Raw genomic sequence first — 24,091 nt, 5'->3', positions numbered from 1 at the left:
TTGCCTTAGTTACATTATAAACCCAGCACTGCTAATCCACTGTAATTGCAACCCTCTTCATCTTCATGATCGCACCCTGCTCCTGCAATGACTAATTAGATAACCAGCAAACCTGCGTCACGCTGTCATCTTCGGCTAGGTATTTCAGGTCTATAGCTCCTCGTTGTGCTTCACAATGTATTGCTTTTCTTTCCAGACCATCTCGTGGGAGGCACGGGGGTTTTAAAACCTGTTGTGGCTCCGAGCCATCTATGCCTTTCTTAAGTCATCCGTGTGTCTAACTATTGATTACACAGCAGTCAACCTGCAGAAACGTTTTTAGGCATGGGGAAAGTGGAATCTGGCCCAGGGCCCCCAGCCTTTCAGAGGGGTCGTTAGAGCCAGCTCTGTTCTGCATACAGCTTGCCCTGATGAACATAAATCATTCTTAAATTAGATTTATTTTGAATATCGTTTTCCTTTATTTTGTGGTTGATGCGTGAGCCTATTACAGACATTTTGCAGAGAAATGTGTTTATGTTTCATACAACAGACACAAAAAGGAGTTTCTTTTAGATCAAAACAGGACTTCACATATGAGTAATGGGAGGGTGTCACAGAGATTATTTGCGTAATATTAGTGAGCTGCTGCTGGGTTACACTATTGAAAAGGGAAACATAATTTATAACGATGCATTTACTACAAAGTGTATTTACAACAATGCCATTGCCATGAATATGCCTTTACCATGCATGCCTTTACCACGCATGACTTACGGTGGTAAGGGAATTATTAGGGTTTAGGGTGGGTAGGGTTTGTGGGTGCCAACATGTCTGTGTGTGTACGTAGATATATATAAATTATGTCAATATATACAGGGGGGCATTCTAACCCTGGCGGCTAAAATGACGGAAGCACCGCCAACAGGCTGGCGGTGCTTCCGGGGCCATTTTGACCGCGGCGGTAAAGCCGCCGTCAGAAAAGGGCAACCGGCGGTTTCCCGCCGGTTTACCCCTGGCCCAGGGAATCCTCCATGGCGGCGCTGCTTGCAGCGCCGCCATGGGGATTCCGACCCCCTTACCGCCATCCTGTTCCTGGCGGTTTTCACCGCCAGGAACAGGATGGCGGTAACGGGTGTCGTGGGGCCCCTGGGGGCCCCTGCAGTGCCCATGCCAACGGCATGGGCACTGCAGGGGCCCCCTAACAGGGCCTCACATTGATTTTCAGTGTCTGCCTAGCAGACACTGAAAATCGCGACGGGTGCCACTGCACCCGTCGCACACCAGCAACTCTGCCGGCTCCATTCGGAGCCGGCTTCATCGTTGCTGGTGCTTTCCCGCTGGGCGGGCGGGCGGCCTTTTGGCGGTCGCCCACCCGCCCAGCGGGAAAGTCAGAATAACCGCGGCAGTCAATTGACCGCGGTGCAGTATTCTGGCGGGGGAACTTTGGCGGGCGGCCTCCGCCGCCCGCCGCCCGCCGAAGTTAGAATGACCCCCACAATATATATATTTGAAGTCATCCACAAATATATACCTAATCTATCTATCTATCTATATATATAAATTTTTGTGGTAAAGGGATGCGTGGTAAAGGCATTTTCGTGGTAAAAACGTTCATTGTAAGTGCGTTTGTTGTAATGACGGATGCTTTGTAATCACCACATTGCCACGCCACCATTCCTGATTATTAGATGGAAATATGTTTAAAATTTTTACAGGGGTTTCTGAACTGTCAGTGACCTAGCTGAACGAGGCATAAAAGAGCTAAAACTGGATCATAAATTCAAAGCTGTTCCGAACAGGGGCCCCCAAAATATGTTTGGCCCAGGGCCCCAAAAATCAATAAGATGTCCCTGTCAACATGGAAAGCAAAATCTGTGAAAGTAAGGGCTATCAGAACCCAGCTTCCACAGCAGCTCTAACAAACTGCTTTTCTGTGTTTAGCAGAACCAAATGAGACAAGGATTCTGGGGAGAATCCCTCCTTCCTTGTTCCATGGCTCTAATGACACTGCGAGTTACCCGAGGAGAGAGGGTGGAAGGATCACCACGTGGCTTCTTCCACCACATCTGCCTCTGTAAATTTCTGCCCAGCAATGCACATATCTTGGTGTGTCAAGCAAGCGGGTGGAATCCAGAGTTTGTAAATTAGAACAGTTGGCCTCGTGTTTGTTGCCCTCTGCTTCTCCTTTGTCTTCAATGGAGCTTTCAACATTCCAATGCTGTCCGAGGTGTGTGCCTTTTATTGTATTTCAAATACAATTCAATTCTTACAGTGACAATGTCTATGGCCAAGTTGTGGATGCTCAGTTATACTCGACCTCTTACCGGGCACAGGAAAGGTTACTAGGCATTAGGGAGAAGGGGATGTAAAGAGAATTAATTTAATTTATTTGTTTGTTGACTTGTTTGTTTGTGTAAGGCATTTGTATAGCGCACCAATACTCCCTGAACTGAGTCCTTAGGTTCAAACTTGAAGTCTTCAAGACTGTAATCTCACATATTTATTGGGAGAAAAGCTATTTTTTCAGTTGCTACCTGAATGTCAATAAATTTAGCTCTGTTATTAAATGACGGGGGACTGAGTTCCTAAATGTTACCTTCCCCCTCCAAAGGCATGACCTTTGTGCTGACGGGGCTCAAACTGAAATTTGTTAGAGGATCTAAGGGACCAAGAGGGATTGTGTTAAAGTTATAGTTACCTTAGGTCGCAAGTTATAATTAATTGAAAGAACTCTAAGTCTAACTGCTGAATTTGTATGGTTTCGTATGAGAAAATTCAGAACATAATAATAATGTCCCTGTAACCTTTGTTTTTTCAGTGAATTTCTATGTTTTTTAAATGTAAAGTAATTTTAATTACTAGAGGTTAATCCAACCCCGCCACGCACGGCCTTTGCCGCTGCGCAGCAGGGGTTGGTCGCAGGGACTGGCCATGCAGCCAGGCCTTTCAGCCATGCCCATATAACCACCCAACCCTGCGCCACGCATGGCCTTTGCCCATGTGCAGCTCAGGTTTGCCACACGGCCTGTCTCTGTCAGTGGATGTGTGAGAGGGTGCGTCAGTGTCTGAGTGGGTCTGAAAGTGGGCATGCGAGTCTATGAGTGGTTCTGAGTGGGTGCATGAGTGTCTGAGTGGGTGTGTGAGTGGGCGCCTGGGGCTCTGAGTGCATGTATGAGTGAATTGATTAGTGTATTGAGTGAATTGAGTCTGTGTTTTTTCTTTTTAATTTTTCCATGATCGCGGTTATTTTGCAATTAAATTGCGGAAATTCATGAAAATTTGTGAATTTTCATGAGTATCGTGCACTGTGACGAAACATTATATTAAATCTATCATTTGCCTCTAAAACACACTTATATCACACCCCTGGGGTCACGATACCTTCACCCTGACCCCATGTCCATTTGGATTTTCATCTCGGGAGCAAGTCCTTTGAAATAAAATGGCGGCCGCAACTTTCTCATCAGGTTGCAGTCAGCCAACTGCAATGCTTCGTTTTTGCAAAAATTAACGGATTTTCACAATTAATTTGCAAAATAATCTAGAAATATTCACGGCCAAAGATATACAAATGTATTTGCCCCTAAATATCTCTGAAACTACCGGACGGATTTACAACAAATAACAAAAAGCACAATCTGCGTAAAAACAGCTAGCTTTCCGCCAAATTTGTTGTAATTCCATCCACTGGTTTGGGTTGTAGACGTGATGACCGGTCTTATGTGAATTAACATGGGAAACGCAATGTTTTTTAACTCCCCTTTTTCTCGGCCCCCACTTGAGGGATCACCCTGAAACTTCCTGTGCTCAGCAAGAACCACCGGGCCACTATTTTTGGAACATTTTGTGAAGATTCGTCAAAAGTTAAAAAATGATTTTTTTTAAGGAAACATGGTCCTAACCATTAACTACCTAGTGGCAACTAAAAAGCAAAGGTTACAGAGACGCACCCCTGCATGCTCAGTTTTTTTGTCAAAAACTTTACTGCAAATATGACATTGATTTTATCAATGATGTTTTCAAAGATGTCCTGAGTGCCATAATTTGTTGGGTAATTAGCAGTGCATGGCTAGGACGCAAGTTATAGTTACCTTAGGACATGAGTTTTAGTTACTTGAGATAACTCTAACAGGTGAATTTCTATGGTTTGGTACGTTTAAAATGTGAGCCTAACCATAACATCGCTATAACCTTTGGTTTTTTAAATGAATGTCTATGTTTTTTTAAAAATCTATATCCTAACTATTGCGTCCCTATAACCTTTTTTAACATATAATCATTTTCAGGATTATACATTAATCCAACCACTACCGGGCTCGGCATTTGGCCAACCCAACCTCATGTCATGCATGGTCTTCGGTCGTGCACGCCTGGGGTTGCCCACAAGGCCTGGTTTGCAACCTATTCCCCCTAATCACCCAAGCATATGCTGTGCGTGGCCCTTTGGCTGTGTGTGGCAGAGTTGGCTGCGGCCTGTCTCTCTGGGTGTGAGAATAGGTGTGAGAGGGTGTATCTGGGGGGGAGAGTGGCTGTGAGAGTGTCTGTCTGGGTGTGAGAGTGGGTGCATCAGTGTCTTAGTGGGTGTGTCAGCTTCTGTGTGGGTCTGTGACTGGGTGTCTGTGGCTCTGTGAGTGAGTGTGTGAGAGTCTGAGTGGGTCTGTGAGTGGGTCTGTGAGTGGGTGTGTGAGTGTCTGAGTGGGTCTGTGAGTGGGTGTGTGAGTGTCTGAGTGGGTCTGTGAGTGGGTGCGTAAGGGTCAGAGTGGGCGTGTTAGTGGGAGAAAGACTGAAAAAGAAATAGCGAGAGAGAGAAAGAGTGAGAGGGAGAGAGATACAGAGTTTTTTAGGCTTTGATGAATGATATACTTAGAATGAGATATTTCTGGACAAACTGAAAAGAAAACTTTATTTGTCAATTAAAAAGAGTGAGATAACCTTTCAGTATGAACTTTAAACTTTTGAAGTTTAGAAAGAAATTAAAGATGGAAAATGACAACAGACACACCTGGAGTAGAACCGTCAACGTTTAGTGTGAGGGCCTGTGATATTAACCTTTAGACCACAGGTGACTCCTTACTGTGATGCTTCTAGACATACCCATGACAGTCAACACACATGTGATTGGAAAGAAATGTGAATGTTCCATCACTAGGAAGGTTTAACAGTTAAAACACTAGTAAATAAACAAATACACTGCCAAGTGATAACAGGATTTGACCTTTCAGCCTACTGAGTGACAGACCAAGACCTTGACCATTGGGCCAGAAGTGACTATGGCCCTCGTTACGACCCTGGCGGTCGGTGATGAAGTGGCGGTAATACTGACAACAGGCTGGCGGTAAGCTCTGTCAAATTATGACCATAGTGGAAAGATATCCAAAAGACAGCCAATGTACCACACCGACCACCAGGGCAGAAACAACAGCGGCGGCGGTAGCTGTCTACAGCCAGGTGGAAGTCAAAGTTCCGCCCACCATCTTACAACAACACAATTGCCACATTTTCCGGGGTGGTACCAACGAAATCAAACGCCTGGCGGAAGCAGACCTCAGAAGTGAAAGGACTCACCTTTGGAGTCACAGGGAAGTACCATGCCGCCATGGAATCCGAACTGCATGTATTTCCTAAATTATATTCTACGGGAGGGGGAGGAAAAAGAGACTGACACACACACGCACAATACACACCCCATACGCACAACCAGCTGCACGAGAAAACAAGTTAATCCTCCTAATTTGGCTGAATAATGCAAGGACAAAACTAATTTACCAAAGTGATTGTAATAATATCAACACAGTATAAATTATAATTTAGCCAATATAACAGATATTTACAAATGTAAAGAACAAGGGACACTGCCCAGTTTGCGTGGGCCACATGGCCACAGGCCAAAGTCCAAGGCGCACCTTGCCAACTACATCAACACAGAGAGAATACTGCAGGGGCATCAGTTTGGCAAATAGACAGGCACCTCGGGGGCGGGGCACCTTAGCCGGGGGCTAAAACAAGACCACTGGTTCTGGAGGGGGCAACATGCCCTGTGCTTGGTCCTTGGGAGTGATAGGCCACAGTCTCTCAAGTGGGTGTCTTACCTACTGGTCTGGAGAGGGTAACATGCCCTGTGCTTGGTCCTGGGGAGTGATAGGCCACAGTCTCTCAAGTGAGAGTATTACCCACTGGTTCTGGAGGGGGCAACATGCCCTTTGCTTGGTCCTGGGGGGTGATAGGGCACAGACTCTCAAGTGGGTGTCTTACCCACTGGTTCTGGAGTGGACAGGCCACACAGCAGCCCATGGAGGCAGGATTACATTGCGTCTGCCGGCGGTGACGGCTGCACTGTGGTGGTGCTGTGGTGGTGGGAGGCTCCTGCACATCCCCTGCACCCTCGGATGGATGCAGTGTGGTAGTGTTGCTGGTGGTGGGAGGCTCCTGCACATCCCATGCACCCTCGGATGGATGCACAACCATGGTTGGTGGTGGGGGCTCCGTCACAGCTCCTGGTGCAGGCTCCTTGCCCTTCATGCCTGCTGGTGCAGGCTCTTTGCCCTTCCTGTCTGCTGGTGCAGGCTTCTTGCCCTTCCTGCCTTGCTGGTGCAGGCTCCTTGCCTGTCCTGCCCATTGGTGCAGGCTCCTCCCCCTTTCGGTTGGCTGGTGCAGGTTTCTTCCCCTTCAGTAAATGTGGCCTGGATTCCTTTCCACCACGAGTAGGTGCGGATGAAACTGGGCCCTTGGACTGTGTGGCTGAGGTGCTTGGCTAGGTTCGTGATACCCTGGCCATACCAGTAGGACAGGGGGAGGGGTAGGGAAGAGGTCAATGGTGGATAGGAAATGTTTTTTAGGGACATTGGGGTGGGAAGAGGGAGAAGGAATGGGAGTGGAGGATGAGGGAGTGGTTGTTGGAGGTGTCTATCTGCTGGATTTGGGTGCAGATGCATGGGCTGTATGCTGTTGTGAGCTGGACGGCTTCTGGGTGTCTGAGTGCTTGCGTTTGTGTACTTTAGTGGGGGGACAGACACAGTGGGAGAGGACAAAGGGGACATGTGCATGGATGTTGTGGAGGTATCTGCTAGTGAGGTGTGTGTTTTGCTTGGTGTGGTGATGATGCAGGTAGTGGATCATGATGTAGTCCATGCAGGTGTTAGTTTGGATGTTTTTGGGAGGGAGGTGGTGGAGGGGTAGGATGGGGAGACAGTGGGAATAGTGGATGTTGTTGTGTCAGCAACTGGATGGTGTTTGTGTGAGTGCCTGTGGGATGAAGTGCGGTGCTTGTGTTTGTATGTGACACTCTTGGGTGTTGTCATGTGTGCATGCTCATCTGTATGTGTGCCTGGGATGGGTTGGGGTTGAGGAGAATGGGGCTGGGAAGTGGAAGTTGGAGGGGAGACAGTAGAAACAGGGACAATGGCTGCCATCAGAGAGGAGTCCAGAGCCTGAATCGATCTCTGTTGGGCCACTAATCCAGTATGAATGCCCTCCAGGAACGCATTAGATTGTTGCATCTGGGCTGCCAGCCCCTGGATGGCATTCACAATGGTTGACTGCCTTACAGAGATGGATCTCAGGAGGTCAATATCCTCCTCACTCAGGGCAGCAGGGCTTACTGGGGCAGGGCCTGAGGTGCCTAGGGCAAAGGAGATGCCCACCTTCCTGGGTGAGCGGGCACGGCAACTCGATGAGGGGCTTCTGGGAGGGCAGTGCTGGTACTAGGGAGCTTCTATCAGAGGAGAAATCAGAGTCTGGAGTGTCCCCTCCAGCCTCTGCCATGGTGCTCCCCTCAACGTCCGTCCCACTGGTGCCCTCAGCATCGGTGGACTCTGCCTCCTGGGTTCTGTGGAATGCAGCTCCCTCCACGCCTGTGCCTCTGCTCCTTCGCTAGATGATGCTAATGTACATAAGAACAGGATCACAAAACAAAAAAGGGGGGGAGAGAGACAAAGGATACACTGGGTCAATGCTTGCACCAACACCACCATTGGCGTACACAGCACCCTCACACACAGGGAACAGGCCTATGCACTATGCATTGCACCACCACTGATCTCAGTAGCCACCAAGGCATGGGGAGTGGCACACACCTCCAACTGCAGCACACCTGGGACCCACGCAGCCCTGACCAGTAGTAGATACCTACAAGCTAGCTAGGAGGATTACCCCTTCAGAACCCTAGCCACCAGGGGACCTACGCTGCTATGTCAGGCCTGGCCTAGGGGCACCCACTGACACACATCCACCACCTGGATACCACCCTACCATGCGTAAGTTGTAATGATGGGCACTGTACTCACCCCTGGTGGCTGCTGTGATGCCCTCAAGCGCCCATCCAGCTTTGGATAGGCCACCACCAGTATGTGGGCCATCAGTGGGGTCAGGGTTCGACGGGCACCCCTTCCTCATTGGAAGGCCATCCCCAGCTGGGCCTCTGCCGTCTTCCATGCCCAGCGTCTCAGGTCCTCCCATTGTTTGTGACAGTAGGTGCTCCACCTGCCATAGAACCCCAGGGTCCGCACCTCCTTGGCGATAGCATGCCATATACCCTTCTTTGATGGGCGCTGACCTGCAGAGGCAATTCACACAGGAAAATGCCATAAGACATACAGTCCAGCCTGTTACACATATGGCCCACCATACCCGTTCCCATCACCATTGGTACACACATAGCCCAGCACACAAGCTGTGTGCCGCAAATAGGATGTCCACCCACCCCCCTTGCACGAGGCCTTCACACACACTACTCCATGCAGTCATGCCACATGCATCGTGCCCACAGTGTACTCACCTGTTGGTCTGGAGGCCCATACAGCAGTCCGTACTGGGGTAGGACCCCATCCACCAGTCACTCCAACTCCTCCAAAGTGAAGGCTAGGGCCCTTTTCCCGGTCACACAGGCCATGGTAGGTTCCAGACACAGGTCACAGCAGCACATGCAGTGTAGGTCCTCACCTATGGAAGGTCAGGTAGCAAGTGAGGAATATAATAGAAAATGTCAGTCACGTCCATGGAGGTGCATACCGTCACCGCCTGCGTAGATCACCATTGGCCACTGTAACCCATAGGGCCCAATGTTAACCAATGAGGAGTTGCATGGCGGTTCCCTACCGCCTCCCGCCACGGCGCACAACGTCAGCGGATTTACCTAATTTCCACCTGTCCCTCCACACAGGACAGGCGGATGCCATTTCAGGGGGGAGCAGACCTCTGGAATAATGCTGCGTCACAAGAGATGTTAGAAAATACTGGACAAATCACACTGACCCATTACATGTTTACAGAATGCAAACTACTGTTGTAGCTCCATTGTTCAGTTTGTGACAGGCTCCTCATTTTTTTGTCCGTTAGATTCCTACCGCTGCGGATGAATAGGAGATGGAGACATACCCCGGTGTACAGACCCCTGGTGGACTTGGCAACACTAGAGGACAGGCACATTATCCTCACCTATAGACTTGACAGGGCCACAATCACAGAGCTGTGTGCCCAATTGGAGCCTTACCTGATATCTGCTATCCGTCAACCCACTCGGATCCCCCCTCTTGTGCAAATGCTATCAGTACTCCATTCCTGGCAACTGGTTCTTTCCAAATGACAGTGGGCTTGGCAGCAGGAATGTCACAGCCAATGTGCTCAAACGTGCTGACAAGACTGTTGTTTTCCCTGATATAAGACATGTGCTGCTACATTGTTTGCCCCCATGTTGAGGATTTGGCAACAGTAAAGACCAGGTTTTATGCAATAGGACATATCTCCAACATAATTGGTGCAATTGATGGAACACATATTGAATTTGTCCCCCCCCCCCTGCACGATGAACAGGTGTTTGGGAATCGTGAGAGTTTCCACTCCATGAATGTCCAAATGGTGTGCTTGGCAGACCAGTACATCTCCAATGTCAATGCTAAGTACCCAGGGTCGGTCATGATGCCTTTGTCCTCAGGAATAGCAGCATCCCAAATGTGATGGGCCAACTACAGAGGCACAGGGTGTGGCTAATAGATGAGCCCTGGTTCCCACCCAGTAGATGTTGGTGTATGGGTATGGTGTAGGCATATAGGGCTAAATGTTGTCCCTCAATATTTGCAGGTGACTCTGGTTACCCAAACCTATCATGGCTGCTGACCCCTGTGAGGAATGCCAGGAAAAGGGCAGAACAATGTTATAATGAGGCACATGAGCGAAGCAGAAGGATAATTGAAAGGACCTTTGGACTCCTGAAGGTCAGGTTCCGGTGCCTCCATCTAACAGGTGGATCCCTGTGCTACTCACCCAAGAAGGTCTGCCAGATAGTAGTGGCATGCTGCATGTTGCACAACCTGGCCCTTAGACGACATGTCCCTTTTCTGCAGGAGGAGGAGACTGGAGATGCTCGCGTAGCAGTGGTAGACCCTGTAGACAGTGAGGATGAGGAGGCAGAGGATGAGGATGAGGACATCAGAACATCATTTATTCGACAATACTTCCAATGACACACAGGTAGGACAGTGTGACTTTACATTTCAATTACTTTGGTTGTAATCTGTATGGCAATGGTATGCTGATGTTTCCCACTTTTATGCCCACTTACTGTTCCCTCTGGCAATTCATTTTGAAGATGTAGGTGACCTGACATATACTCCTGGTGTGATCACTATAGCCAGCTACAGGTCATTGATCTATGCTCATTCTATGTACAGTTAATTTGCAATGTTTGTACCTGTTTCAATGAATACATATTTGATATTCATGACATGTTTATTCAAGTGCTAACATATAGCGGGAAAGTGCAATGGGATGGGGTGATGATGGAGGAAAGTCCAAGGTTTTGTTCCAGTCTATTTGTAGCACAGGTGCATTGTCCAAGGGGACAAAGGAAGGGGAGCAATAGCAGTTCAAGGTGGACAGGGTGACTGAGTGGGACACAAGAGTGACAATCAGGAGAGTCTCATTTCCTGGCGGGGTCTAGGCAATTGTCTCTGTCTTCTATCTGGATTGCAGGGAATGTTTGCGGGGTGGTTCACCTTCTTCAGGGGGGGTGCTGGTGTCCTGTGAGTCCTGTGGCAGGGCCTCTTGGCCACTACTGGCAGCGGAGGTAGAAGGCTGTTCAGATGTCTGGCTAGTGGCAGGGGCCCGCTGGTGTGAGACTGCCTCCCTCATAATGTTGGCCATGTCTGCCAGCACCCCTGCTATGGAGATCAGGGTGTTGTTGATGGCCTCCAAGTCCTCCCTGATCCCCTGGTACTGTCCCTCCTGCAGCTGCCTGTTCTCCTGCACATTGTAAAGGGTCTGGCCCATTGTGTCCTGGGAACGTTGATAGGCTCCCAGGATCTCGGAGAGTGCCTCCTGGAGAGTCGGTTCCCTCGCGCACAGCAGTCCTCCCAGTGTCCTTGGTGGCCTGTGCCTCTGTCCCCTGAGGCATGTGCCCACTCCCACTGACCCCAGGTCCCTGATAGTCTTGGGGGCGAGGTGTAGCCTGGGGTCCCTGTAGATGTGGACACACTGCTGATTGACGTGTCCAGGGGTCAGAGGTGTGGGTATGCTGGGTGGGTGCTGTGGTGGTGTTTCCAGATGGGGGAAGCTCTGTGGTGGTGTTTGACTGGGCCTGGGTAACCAGATGTCTAGTGGTCCCTGATGGGCCAGGTAGGTCATCCAGATCCTGAAGACCAGAGGTGCTGTCATCACTGTGGGCCTCTTCAGTTGGGGGAGTGGATAGTGATGGCGCCTCCTCTCCGCCGACATTGGCTGGGGTACCTGTAGAGATGTAAATGTGTTATGATTTATGTGTCTGACATATTGTACATCTGTGATTTGCCCTGCCAGCTTTCACTTGTGTATGTTAGTGTATGGTGGGATTGTTAGTTCTCTATGGTGTGCATGCTTTAGTGATGAGTGTCCATGCAGGGCTGTGAGGGGTGTCTATGCATTGCTACAGCATGCAGGGCTTGACATTGGGATGAGTGAGATGTGATGGTGGGGTGTGTGGGATGTAGTGGAGTGATGGGAGTGGGGGTGAGGGTGTCAACATCATGACAGTGCGCGCTCTACGGGTGACGAAAATGCAAAAACCAAGTCCTTATGCAATGGCATATTTCATGCACTGTGTTTCTATGCAGTATGTTAACCTTTTGCATTGCAGAGCTTTTACCTTGAAAAGTCATTAATGCTGTTTGTAATACATTGTTCATTTGCAAGGCTTGTTTGCAGGATTACAGGGTGTGGTCCTTATTCTAAGACATTCTAGAAGCCTTTCCTGCAGCATGGTTGGGTGTGGCTCGTGGGCGGGGTTTGGCTCTATATAAGGGAGCCAGCCCAGCTCCACGTGCTCACTATTCAGAGGTCCCGGTGCAGAGCAGCAGCATTTTCCTGAGCTCCTGTCCCAGAGGCCTATCAAGTCATTTCCAGGCCTGCCCTCATTTATTTGGTGATCTTCAAGCAGGGCGGTAAGGCGGAGGTCAGGTTAGGCCCCCGACTCCAGTTCCAGTGGCATTCGAGTTTTGGGCCTAAACACAAAACCACATGTGCGATTGTTTTCCTGACATTTGGCTCTTGACATTCAGGTCGGCAGTGTGCGCGATCATTTCACGGCAATTGCATCATGATGTTCGAATCGGAAACAGTGTGCGCGTTTCATTCCTGGCATTTAATTTTTGGCATTCAGATCACCAGTGTGCGCAATCATTTCATGGCATTTGCATCGTGAAGTTCGAATCGGCAACAGTGCGCGTGATTCATTCCTGGCAGTTAATTCTTGCCATTCAGATTGGCAGTGTGCGCAATCATTTCATGGCATTTGCATCGTGAAGTTCGAATCGGCAACAGTAAGCGCGATTCATTCCTGGCATTTAACTCAAGGTATTCAGATCGGCAGTGTGCGCAATCATTTCATGGCATTTGAATCTAGATGTGTGAATCGGCAACAGTGTGCGCAATTCATTCCTGGCATTGTAACTTTTGAAATACAGATCGGCAGAGTGCGCGATAATTTCTAGACATTGAAATCTTGATGTGCAGTTTGATTAAGGTGCATAATAATTCCTGACCATTTGAGTCTTGTAACTCTTAATTAGAGTGTGACGTAGCAGTGTTATTCATGATTCTAGTACAGTTCATTCATGCAGAGAAAACCAGGTGCTCTTTGATTTTTGTTGTAATGCAGTGATTATTCTAAGAACTATTTGGAGAGCGTTCGTTGTTCAAAATATGATATGTTAATTCTGGAATGTTCATATGAAACTTTGCATAACCTTTATTGATTTCCAGGTACCTAGATTCCTGAGGCTTAGTTATAGTGAAGCTTTAGGCAATTTATGTTTTCAGTATAAGTGTTATTTGAAACAAAGCTTATTGAAAGTTATTGTGATTAATCTTGCAATTGTATTGTTTAACTTTTGCTTCCACAGGTCTCCTTCCCCACTGTTCCCAACCCAAAACCCATTACCCCACTTGGCCATTCTTTAACTCTGTGCTATAATAACTAGTGGAGTTTGGAGCTGCCAAGAGGTGGACATGTTGGGGACATGCGCAAGCCCAGAGGATCTGGTCTCCTTGACAGAGGGTATGTGATGGCATGCAGGTAGGGAGGTGATTATAGTAGAGAGTTGACTTACCAGAATCCAGTCCTCCTCCGACTCTGGCCAGGCCCTAAGGATGCAGTATTGCCAAGATTTGCTCCTCCCCTGCTGTGAATTGTGGGGGAGGGGGTGGGGGTCCACCGCTAGTCCTCTGGCTAGCGAGCTGGTGTCTTGCTGCTATGGAGTATACCTTCCTGATGTCATCCCTAGTTCTGGAGTGCAGTCATACAGTGTTGACCCTGTCCATGATTCTCCGCCATAGCTCCATCTTCCTGGCTATTGATATATGCTGCACCTGTGCTCCAGATAGCTGTGGCTCTACCCTGACAATTTCCTCCACCATGACCCTTAGCTCCTCCTCTGTGAAATGCAGGCGTCTTTGTGGTGCCATGGGTGTTATGTGAGGTGTGCTGGTGACGGTGTGTTGGGTAATGTCCTGGGGTGTGTGATGTGGAGTGCGTGAGTGGTGTATAGGTGTGTGTAGTGTGTGGCTCTAGTTCTGTCAATGGTCTTGGTGTCTCTCTGGTGGCAATGGTTTGTATTCATAAAGGGTTTTGGGTACTGTGGGTGTGTGTTTTATAGTGGTGTGGTGTCTGTATGGGTTTCAGGTGTGTATTGTTTGAATTGTCCAATGTGGAGTTGTTTTGTTTGTGGGTGTCCATAGTGAGCGCAGCTGTATGTACTACCAATGGTTTACCGCCATTGAATGTCTGCTGTGGTGATTCGTGGGTCATAATGTGGTGGGCGTTGTTCTGTTGGTGTAACGATGTGGGTTTTGATACCACCAGGTTGTCACTGACCTTTGGGCTGGCGGATTTGTGTGTGCGGCTGTATTCTGTTGAATTGGTGTGTGTGTCATAATATGGTGAGCGGATTTCTGCTGCAGCCACGGTAAAGTTGCCAGCCGTCAGCGTGGCGGTAAGTGGGATTTACCGCCAATGTCATAATGAGGGCCTATGTTCTGCTCTGCATCCAAATGAACTACAACATTCGTATCAAACATCTTGCTAGTCTAAATCTGTGAAGTCATTCCATGGAGAGACCATTTGAATGATGATCTCTCTCTCTCTCTCTCTCTCTTCCATCTCATGACGGGAAGGAAGAGAGAGAGAGTGTGACAGGACCATGAGGGGAGCTTCAGTGCCCCCACGGTCCTATCTGGCTTCTCACGTCCTATGGGAGCTGGCATTGCTCCCACAATCAGGGATCAGGGAGCTTCTTTAAAGAGCAGTTCCCTGCTTGTGGGAGCAACGTCTTCATCTGTTTCCCTGCACGCATATTTGCATGCAGGGAAACAGATACAAACTCGAGAGCTCCCACTGTGAGAAAGCGGACTTTGTATGCTTTTGCTTGGTGACAGCTGTCAAAGCTCCCACTAAGCAAAAGCAAACAGCTATGTCCCAGGAACATAGCAGGAGCCAACCCTGGGAGGGAGGTGGTCCTCAGGACCATTATTGGCTTCACAAGGGGGGGCCACGTGACCCCTCTCCAATGAGCATTGCCCATGGGAGGTGGTATTCCCCTGGGATTGGGGGTCTGCAACGGACACCCTTCACTCTTTTATTGTAGCCCTGGAGAGATGGCGGTCCCGCGCACTGTATTTAAATCGAGGTCCAGGGAGCTGGTTATCCCCAGGACTGTGGGGAGGATGCTTTTCCCACACATCGTATCAGCTCAAAGCCCCGGGGAGGTGGCAGTCCCTGTCTCTGCAGGGGGGCTTAGTGGTCTTCCATGAAACGTTTATTGCCCCTGAGACCTTGCCTACCCAGGGGCTGTTCACAAAACAAGCCCACACCATTTTTATTTTTAATTTTCAGCAGATCCGTGCCAAAAACGTTTACAAAAATGCTTTTTAAAGGCTGAGGGGTCCCTCTGGGACCCCTATACCAGAGCTAAGGGGTCAGTATGTCTCTAGCCTGGCCTAATTTTTTTTACTTTTTTTCAGGGACTTTGATGAAGCCAAGGCCCAACATGGCTGCCAGCTCTTCCTTGATGAAGTGTTGTCAGCCAATAAGATCTTAGGAGGAGATCAGGAGGGTTTGCGAAGATTCGTCAACCAGCGCCAAAGCATGTAAAGAAATGTTTTTCCTATAGAAACTAGGTCCTAACTATAACTACCTAGTGGCAATCGCCACTAGGTAATATATATATATATATATATATATATATATATATATATAATGCTTACCTTAAATGGACTTTCCTTGCATGGTAAATTAATATGCATGGTAAAGAACTGTGGCCCTCATTATGACATTGGCAGTATGTACCGCTTACCGCCATGCTGACTGCCATCAACATACCACCGCTGCGGCGGATCCCCGCTACCCATATTATGACACACACATAGCAATCCGTCACTATACAGCCACACACACAAGTCCGCCAGACCAAAGGTCGGTGATAAACTGGAGGTGGCAAAACCCACACCTTTACGCCAACAGAACTAAGCCCACAACATTATGACCCATGAATAACCACAGCGGACATTCAATGGCGGTAAACCATTGGCACTACATACCGCTGCGCTCAAAATACACACACACATACAAAACTACACAACATTGGTAAATTCAAACTACACACACCTGCCACATCTACACACACAACACCCACACACCAACACCACTGTAAAACACACCAACATTACCCACAACCCTTTACGACTACAAACAAGTGCACAAGAGAGATAGCAAGACCACAGACAAGACCACAGCCACACACCACCATCACCTATACACCATCCAAGCACCTTACATCACACACCCCAACACATCACCCCACAAACCCTCACCCACACCACTTACACTACACCTATGGCACCACAACAACACCCCAGATTCTCTTAGGAGGAGCTGAGGGTCATGGTGGACAAAATCATCTGGTAGAGCCACAGCTATTCAGATCACAGGTGCAGCAGACATCCATTGCTAGGAAGATGGAGCTATGGCGGAGAATGGTGGACAGGGTCAAAGCCGTGGGACAGCACCCCAGAACAAGGGATGACATCAGGAAGAGGTGGAAGGACCTACGGGGGAAGGTACGTTCCACAGCAGCAAGACACCAAATAACTGTACAGAGGACTGGTGGTGGACCCCAACCTCCTCCCCCACAACTAACAACATGGGAGGAGCAAGTCTTGGCAATCATGCATCCTGAGGGCCTGGCAGGAGTAGGAAGAGGACTGGACTCTGGTAAGTCAAATCTCTATTACTATCACGCCCCCTACCTGCATGCCATCACAAACCCCCACACTCCCATCACTCCACCACCTCCTACACACCCCACCATCACAACCCACCACTCTTAATACCAGGCCCTGCATGCAACACCAACGCATGGACCCCCATCACAGACCTGCATGGACACCTATCACTAAAGCATGCACACTAGAGGGAAACAGCAAACCCCCCAAATAACTACTCACACAAGGCAAAGCTGCCAGGGCAATAACAACCTTAGAGGGCAACACACCCATGCACAAGATGTCACACTCAGAAACAATAACACTGCATTTACATCACCACTGGTCCCCCAGCCAACGTATCCACAGAGTAGGTGCCTGCAACATCCAGTCCCCCCCAGAAGAGGTCCACAGTGATGACAGCAGCTCTGGATGCCTGGATCTGGATGACCAACCTGGCCCATCATGGATCTCCGGACAGTCGATTACCCAGGCACAGTCCCATACCACCACAGAGCCTCCCCCTCAGGAAATACCACCACAGTACCCACCCAGCAGGCCCATACCTCTGTCCCCAGGACATGTCAATCAGCAGTGTGTCCACCATTACAGGGACCCCAGGGGACCCACAAACACAGGACGATCAGGGACCTGGGGTCAGTGGCAGTGGGAACACGGTTCAGGGGACAGAGACACAAGTCAGCAGGGAAGCTGGGAGGACAGCTGTGCGACAGGGGGAGGACAGGCCCGGAGAACCCACTCTCCAGGAGGCACTCACCAAGATCCAGGGAGCATACTACCATTCCCAGGAGACGGTGGGCCAGATACTGAACAAGTTGCAGGAGAACCAGTGGGTGCAGGAGGGACAGTACCTGAGGATCAGGGAGGACTTGAAGTCCATTAACCCCACCCTGGTCTCCATTGCAGGGGTGCTGACAGACATGGCCAACACCATGAGGCAGGCGTCGGCACACCACAGGGCCCCTACCACTAGCCAAACCGATGAACATCCCTCCACCTCCGCTGCCGCTAGTGGACAGGAGGCCCCGCCACAGGACCAACAGGCCACCAGCACCCCTCCCCCTGCAGATGGAGAACCACCCCGCAAATGGTCCCTGCGATCCAGGCAGAAGCCAGAGACTATTGCCAAGACTCCGCCAGGAAATAAGACTCTCCTGATTGTCACCCTTGTGTCCCACCCTGTCAACCTGTCCACCTTGAAATGCCATTACTCCACTTCCTATGCCCCCTTGGACAATGCACCTGTGATCCACATAGCCTAGACTCTATCCTGGACTTTCCTCCACCATCAACCCAGCCCACTGCACATCCACCTCTAATTATTAGCACTTAAATAAACACCATTTGAAAAATAATACAAGTATGGAGTCTGTCAAATGATTGAACTATGTAATCATTTAACAAGGTGTAAACACTGGGATACAACTGTATAGTAATGTACACATAGGAATGCCCTGTAGTTGGCTGCAGTCAACACACCAGAGTGATAGTGGGGCACAAATATCTGCAAACAGAGATGCCAAAGGGTACAGTGACCAATTCAATTTCTAAACACCTGTTCATTTCTCCTGGGGCGGGCAGATGCAATATGTGTTTCATAAATAGCCCCAATAATGTTGGGGATATGTCCCATTGCATAGAAATCTGCTTTCACAGTGGCCAAATCCCTCAACTGGGAGAAAAAGATGTAGCTGCGCATGTGTTTAATCAGGGCAGACAACACTCTGGTCAGCGCTATTGAGAACATTGTCTGTGACATTCCTGCTGCCAAGCCCACTGTCACTTGGAAAGAACCAGTTGCCAAGAAATGGAGCACTGATAGCACTTGCACAAGAGGGGGGATCCCGGTGGCGAGACAGATAGCAGATATCAGGTCAGGCTTCAATTGGGCACACAGCACTGTGATTGTGGACCTGTCCAGTCTATAGGTGAGGATAATGTGCCTATCCTCCATTGTTGCCAAGTCCACCAGTGGCCTCTACACGGGGGGAAGTCTCCATTTCCTATTTATCCGCAGCAGTTGCAATCTAGGGGGCAAAACGGTGAGCAGCTGGTCAGTATCCCATATTTCCAAACACTACACTTCATTGCATGTTGTGACTGTAACAGTATATTTTTGGATAGGCCCAAATGGTGCTTATGTGTACTGTGATGCATTTAGGTGCCATGGCCCGCCCCCCCATGAAATGGAGTCCGCCTGTCCTGTTAGAAGGGACATGTGGAAATTAGGTCATTCCGCAGACTGTGCGCTGTTGCGGGAGGTGGTCAAAAACCGCTGTGCAACTCCTCATTGGTTAACATTGGGCGCTATGGGTCACAGTGGCCAATGGTGATGTACGCCAGCGGTGACGGCACCCACCGCCGTGGACGTGACTGCCATTTTCCATCTGTTCACTAACTTGCTACCTGACCTTCAACAGAAGAGGACGTACACTGCATGTGCTGCTCTGACCTGTGTCTGGAACCTACCATGGCTCGTGTCACTGGGGAAAGGGCCCCTGCCTTCACTGCGGTGGAGTTGGAGCGACTGCTCTATGGGCCTCCAGACCAACAGGTGAGAACACTGTGAGCACGATGCATGGAGCATGAATGCATGGTGTGGGGTGTGTGAAGGCCTCGTGTAAGGGGGGATTGGTGGAAGGGCACTGGCCAGCGTGCTGCATGTATGGTGGCCCATGTCTGTGCGTAAGGGGATGTGAGGGCTAAGGTGGGCCATTAGTGTAACAGGCAGGACGGTCTGACTGATACCTTTTCCTATGTGTATTTCTCTGCAGGTCAACGCCCATCAGAAAAAGGGTATATGGCATGCCATCGCCAAGGATGTGCGGACCCTGGGGGTCTACGGCAGGCGGAGCACCCACTGTCGGAAATGGTGGGAGGACCTGAGACGCTGGACACAGAAGACGGCAGAGGCCCAGCCTGGGATGGCCTCCCAACGAGGAAGGGGTGCCCATCAAACCCTGACCCCCTGATGGTCTGCATACTGGTGGTGGCCTATCCGGAGCTGGATGGGCGCTTGGGGGCATCACAGCAGCCACAAGGGGGGGAGTACAGTGTCCCAATTACTGCTTGCGCGTGGTGGGGTGGCGTCCGGGTGGGGGATGTGGGCCTGTGGGTACCCCTAGGCAAGGCTGGGCATTGCAGGATAGGTCCCATGTTGAACAGGGTCCTGATGTAAAATACCGCCAACCAAGCTAGTAGGCGTCCACTACTGGCCAGGGGTCTGTGGGTCTCAGGTATGCTGCAATTGGTTTTAGGTGTCCCTGTCCATGGGCTGGTGACTAGCATTGTGACTAGTAGTGCATTGCCTAGTGCGTAGGGCTGTTCCCTGTGTGAGTGTGCTGTGTACACCAACGTTGTACATGTTCCCGCCATTAACCAAGTGTATCCTTTGTCTCTCCCCCCCTTTTTGTTTTGCCACCTTGTCCTTATGTGCATTAGCATCATCTGCCGGAGGAGCAGAGGCACCGCCGACGGGGAGAGCTGCATCCCACAAGGGCTGAATCGACCGACGGTGAAGGCACCAGTGGGCCAGAGGGCGAGGGGAGCACCACGGCGGAGACAAGAGGGGACAGTTCGGACAGTGATACCTCCTCCGATGGAAGCTCCCTGGTGGTGGCGGATACCTCTGTGCCCACCCCAACTACAGGTACAGCTTCCACCCCCTGTACCAGCACTGCCCTCCCAGCAGCCCCTCAGCATGTTACCCTTGCCTGCTCACCCAGGAGGGTGGGCATCTCCTTCGCCCCAGGCACCTCAGGCCCTGCCCCAGTTAGCCCTGCTTCTCTGAGTGAGGAGGCTATTGACCTCCTGAGATCCATCTCTGTTGGGCAGTCAACCATTGTGAATGCCATCCAAGGGCTGGCAGCCCATTTGCAACAGACTAATGCATTCCTGGAGGGCATTCACTCCGGCATGGCAGCCCAACAGAGATCAATCCAGGCTCTGGCCTCCTCCCTGATGGCAGCCATTGTCCCTGTTTCTAGCCTTCCCCCTCCAACTTCCTCTACCCAATCCCATTCCTCTCAACTCCAACTTATCCCAAGCACACAGGCAGATCAGCATGCACACAGGACAACACACAGGAGTGGTTCAGGCAAACACAAGCACCACACATCATCCCACAGGCACTCACACAAACACCATCCAGAATCAGACATACCAACATCCACTGCCTCTACTGTGTCCCCCTCCTCCTCCTCGTCCACCTCCCTCCCAGTAGCGTCTACACTCACACCTGCATGCACTGCATCCTCATCCACTATCACCATCACGCGTGTCAGTACACACTCGTCACTGGCAGTCACCACTCCCACGACCATTCACACATCCCCTGTTTCCGCTCCGACTGTGTCTGTGCCCCCTCCTGTGCCCCCTCCTCCCAAAGTACATAAATGCAAGCACTCAGACACCCAACAGCCATACACTTCACAACAGCATGCAGCCCATGCACCTGCACCCAAAATCAGCAGACAGACACCTCCTACAACCACTTCCTCTTCCTCCACTACCAAACCTTCACCCTCTTCCTACCCCTAAGAAGCTTTTCCTCGTCACCGTTGACCTCTTCCCTACCACTCCCCCCATCCTTCACGATGGGCCAGGGTGGTCAGAACCCAGGCGAGCACCTCAGCCACCCAGTCCACGGCCACAGTAGTGTCGACAGCTACTGCAGGTGGGAGAGGATTCCGGGCACCAGGCAGCCACACTGAAAGGGTGTCTGCACCAGCAGCATCTAGGAAGGGTAAGTAGGCACCCCCAGCTGCTACAGGGATGGGCAAGGGGCAGTCCCCGGCTGCTGACAGGAAGGGCAAGGGGCCTGCACCAGCAGGCAAAAAGGACAAGAGGCCTGGTGCTGGGACTCAGTCAGAGCCCCCACCAACAACTATGGTGGTTCAGCCGTCTGAGGCTGCAGGGGAAGGGCTGGAGCCTCCCCCCACCACTGCCAGCACCACCACCAGCATCACTGCCAGCAGCAGCAGCCCCAGTGGGCAGTCGTCCGAGGCTGCAGGGGAAGGGCTGGAGCCTCCCCCCACCACTGCCAGCACCGCCACCAGCACCACTGCCAGCAGCAGCAGCCACAATGGGCAGCCGTCCGAGGCTGCAGGGGAAGAGCTGGAGCCTCCCCTCACCACTGCCAGCACCACCACCAGCACCGCCACCAGCACCGCCGCCAGCACCGCCACCAGCACCACTGCCAGCAGCAGCAGCCCCAGTGGGCAGCCGTCCAAGACTGCAGGGGAAGGGCTGGAGCCTCCCCCCACCACTGCCAGCACTGCCACCAGCACCATTGCCAGCAGCAGCAGCCCCAGTGGGCAGTCGTCCAAGGCTGCAGGGGAAGGGCTGTAGTCTCCCCCCACCGCCACCAGCACCACTTGCAGCAGCAGCAGCCCCACTGGGCAGACGTCTGAGGCTGCAGGGGAAGAGCTGGAGCCTCCCCTCACCACTGCCAGCACCACCACCAGCACCGCCACCAGCACCGCCGCCAGCACCGCCACCAGCACCACTGCCAGCAGCAGCAGCCCCAGTGGGCAGCCGTCCGAGACTGCAGTGGAAGGGCTGGAGCCTCCCCCCACCACTGCCAGCACTGCCACCAGCACCATTGCCAGCAGCGGCAGCCCCAGTGGGCAGTCGTCCAAGGCTGCAGGGGAAGGGCTGGAGCCTCCACCCACCTCCACCAGCACTGCTGCCAGCAGCAGCAGCCCCAGTGGGCAGCCATCTGAGGCTGCAGGGGATGGGCTGGAGCCTCCCCTCACCACTGCAGCACTGCCACTGCCACCACTGAGCAGCCGTCACCGCCGGCAGGCAGTGTGTAGTCCTGCATCCATGGGCTGTTGTGCGGCCTGGCCCCTGCAAATCCTGTGGGTCTGACACCCAGGTGAGAGACTGTGACCTTGCACTCCCCAAGATCTGCATCACTGAACACAAAGTCCCCTCCAGAACCAGGGGAAGAAGCCATCCACTCACCCCATCCTTCCCAGGATGAAGCACACTGGGCACAATGCACCCCTCCAGAACCAGTGGAAGAAGCCATCCACTCACCCCATCCTTCCCAGGATGAAGCACACTGGGCATAATGCCCCCTCTAGAACCAGTGGAAGAAGCCATCCACTTGCACTCCCCAGGACCAAGCAGTGGGCAAACCACCCACTTGAGAGACTGTGGCCTTGCACTTCCCCGGATCAAGCAGTGGGCAAACCATCCACTTGAGGAACTATGGCCTTGCACTCCTCAGGACCAAGCAGTGGGTAAACCACCCACTTGAGAGACTGTGGCCTTGCACTCCCCAGGACCAAGCAGTGGGCAAACCATCCACTAGAGAGACTGCGGCCTTGCACTCCTCAGGATCAAGCAGTGGGCAAACCACCAATTCGAGAGACCGTGGCCTTGCACTCCCCAGGACCAAGCAGTGGGCAAACCACCCACTTGAGAGACTGTGGTCTTGCACTCCCCAGGACAGTGCACAGGGCATGTTGCCCCTCCAGGACCAGTGATGTTGACCATCTTCTGGCTGAGGTGCCCCCCATTCCCCGTCCTCCTGAGATGCCTGTGTATTTTTGACCTGATGCCCCTGCAGTGTTCTCTCCGTGTTGTGGCAGGAGTAAGGTGGGGCCTATGTGATGTGGCCCTGTGGCCCACGGACATTGAGGACTGGGCAGTGTCCCTACATGTATTAATTTGTATATACGTTTGGATTTTGATTAACTTATTCCTAGTATTTTTTCGTATTACACTCACTTTCTTCAAATCATTTTGTCCTTGCATTATTCCTGAGGTGTACAGGGGGGAATAGTAATGTTACTGCATCTGGTTGTGTGTATGGTGTTGGGGGTGGGGGTGTTTGGTGTTGCGTGTGTTTGTCACTCTCTTTTTCCGCCCCCCTCCCTTGTGTGCTAGGTGGCAGTACTCACCGTGGCTGTCTTCACCAGCAGTGATGTTGATAATGCAGCAGAAGGTAGACAAGCATGGGGAATATGTGCAACTTGGCTCCATGGCATCATGGTTGTTCCCTGAGTATCCACAGGTGAGTCCTATGACTTCTGAGATCTGTTTCCGCCAGGCTTTTGATGGCGTTGGTACCGCCCCGGAAAATGTGGCAGATAGGCCTGTCATAATAGAGTGGGCGGTACATTGTCTTCAGGGTAGCTGTTGGCAGTTACCGCCGTGGTGCTTGTTGATTCTGGTGTGGCGGTCGGTATGTTAAAGTGGCTATTTGTCTGAGCGGTTTCCGCCGTGGTCACAATTCCATTTTTGTTACTGCTGGCCTGTTGGCGATATTACTGCCACTTTATCAGCGACGCCAGGGTTGTAATGAGGGCCTGTGTGGTAAAACATTCTTGGTAAAGGCATGCATGGTTTTGAGCCG

This window comes from Pleurodeles waltl, chromosome 5, assembly GCF_031143425.1.
Source record: "Pleurodeles waltl isolate 20211129_DDA chromosome 5, aPleWal1.hap1.20221129, whole genome shotgun sequence".
In the NCBI taxonomy this organism is placed as follows: domain Eukaryota; kingdom Metazoa; phylum Chordata; class Amphibia; order Caudata; family Salamandridae; genus Pleurodeles; species Pleurodeles waltl.
The sequence above is the reverse complement of the archived record's forward strand: the minus strand, read 5'-3'. Positions refer to the sequence as shown.